This window comes from Phytophthora infestans, genomic scaffold, assembly GCF_000142945.1.
Source record: "Phytophthora infestans T30-4 supercont1.22 genomic scaffold, whole genome shotgun sequence".
NCBI classification, from domain to species: Eukaryota; Oomycota; class Peronosporomycetes; order Peronosporales; family Peronosporaceae; genus Phytophthora; species Phytophthora infestans.
Window position 1 is genome coordinate 17,536 of NW_003303737.1, and position 2,677 is coordinate 20,212.

The window sequence follows — 2,677 nt, forward strand, 5'->3', positions numbered from 1 at the left end:
TTCAGTGAACTAACCGACTGGCCCCGACCAATCCCGACTCCAAACACATATATGTACCTGCGCCTTGCAGCCCTTTGCCTGAGTCTCTTGGCGTGGCTGCTTCGTAGCAATAGACTTGTACTTCCCCGAGTGCGTACACACGAACGTCCCCGAATTCTGCTCCCACGAAGCTGGTATTTTAGCTGCTTTTGACTGAGACTTGTCTATCCTGGCATTGCGCTCTGCCTCGCTGGTATTAGAGCGCGCCCTGAATATCTACAAGACCGATAGCACCAAAATTAGTGAGACAGCAGGGTCAGACATCCATTCATTCAATCAAATTTCGAATACCAGAAATGTTTGTGCTTCATACGCAGCCATGTACTCGTCGAAGTTGTCAATGAATATCGTGACGGGCCTCTCTTGGTCTTCCGTCTTGAATGCTCGGGCTTCAGCCTCTAGGATCGCATACACTGCGCCCTGCATGTACCGGTTTGCTTCCGTACGTTTTGGCTGAGTACAATCTGGAGAAATGTGACCAGCCTCGTCACAATTTCTGCACGTAGCTGTCTTCTTCCAAACATCGTTCTTGCCCTTTTTCTTTTCGTAACGCTTGTTGTTCTGCCGTTTCGATTTAGGCGGATGATGCCCCGAGTCCGACGACCCTTTTGAAGGCTTCGAAGGTGCTCAAGGCGGTTTCCCGGAGTAGTGCGCAAACTCGAAGTTCGAAGCAATTTCAATGGCTTCTTGTAGCGTTGATGGACTCTCTTCTTTGATCTTCTTTGCTGTTTCTTCACGTAACCCGTTTTGAAAGAAGAATCGTTTCTCCAACTCACTGATCGTCAATTCTGTCTGCGATAGCAAGTCTTGAAACTTGGAGACATACTCGTGAATAGTCTCGGTCTGTTTGAGACGAAACATTCTCTCGCGAAGATCATACTCGACGTCCTTTGGTCGAAAGCGCGTGCGCAGCTGTTGCTTAAACAACGACCACGTGGGGTTCACACTCGCTCTCTCACATTCGGCTATAAAAGCGCGATACCAGTGCAACACTGACTTGCCTAAGCTGCTGGAGATTATCGTCACGAAACCTGACGATTCTGCCTCCATTAACTCACGTCTGCTTGCGTAGTACTGCTCGGTGGCAAAGATCCACAATTCAATGTCTTCACCATACGTTCCTTCATACATCGGAGGGTCCTTCTTCTTCTGCTCACCCCTAGCGGCAACGAGATATTCGAATCTCGCATTAGCTTGTTGCATTTGGGCTTGCATTTGCGCTTGCATCTGAGCTTGATACTGCTGTTGCTGCTGCGTAATGTATACGAGCAGCTGCTGCATGGACATGGTCTCAGGTCCAGCCGCATCCTGAGCAGCATCAGTAGCAGGGGAGGCTGACTCAGCCTGTGCGTTGGCTCTGGCCCCTTCTCTTGACGCTTGCGATCTTGTATTTGTTCGCATCGTGGGTTGGGTAGCTTCAGCGTCGCTCGGAGCACTAACACGGCTCTGTTGACGAGGACGAGGGTTCGGTGACGGGCGCTCAGCTTCACGACTCCTTCTTTGAGCCATTACAAGCTGGACTTCTCAGCGCAAGTCTTTTAAGATACCAGAACCCTATACCGAAGTTAAACGAAGCGAAAAAAGGTTCCGATATATAAAGTTCCTCCCTACAATCTACGTTTCTTGTCTACGTGGATGGAGTGATCAAAAGATCCTTCAAGAATTTCTTGGGTTTGCTCAATACGTTTCTTGAGCAATTCACTGAAGTCGTGAATGACATTCCGGGCGGCTGCATCCTTAGAATCCGGAATTTCGTTTCGGATCAGGCGGACGAGCTTAAGTTGCTTGACCGTTGTTAGCCACAAGTCCAGACGAAGCTGATCGAGCTGCTTGTGTCGATCAGTCAAGGACTTTGTGCTGTTTACAAACGGATCTTCGGGTTGACGAGTCTTTCGCTTACCCATAAACAAGCACACTGAAACAGATGCAGTAGCAACGGATGTAGATCAAGCACAACCAGTGAGTATCTAATCGGACGTTCGCTCCTTTAAGCTCTGATGCGGGATAAGGATCCACTTAACGTGAAAGCGATAGACCCAAGACCACCAGAAAGAGTTTCCGATTGTGTGTACCACACTAGTGCGCAACCACACCAACTAGCCACTGAACGTAACAGTTCGTGCTAAGGCAATACCCTTTGTGATCTAGTGCTTCCCAAACTATGTGGCTGGCACCAATAACCTCAGGACAACTCGCTTCTGGCTATGCCACCACGAGTGCCCTACTTGAATCGAAGCATGACACGACAAGTGCTACTATGTCACGAAAGTAGCGAGGAAGCGTAGGAGCGTAGACGGCGAGTACGGCGCCGTAGACAGTTGAAGGGGAGGAGAGGAGTTGCTGCTCGAAAGCAAATTGAGAAGTGATTAATCAGTTAGAGTTGGCGGCTGCAAGCTAGTAGCTGCCGCACAACCAGTAGTTCTTGACAACCGGATATTCACGCACGTATCCAGGTCCATCCTAAAACCTATCTTTCTCAAATCCTGATTTTCTCTGTAACTACCAATGAAAGCCTATGAATCCTAATTCTTTTCTTGGTCGGAAATTTCGCACAGCGTCCCATAATCACAATTTCCGGCTGGAAGCTTGATTGTTGCAAATCCATGCGATTTTTGCCCAATATGTTTGTAGTATGATG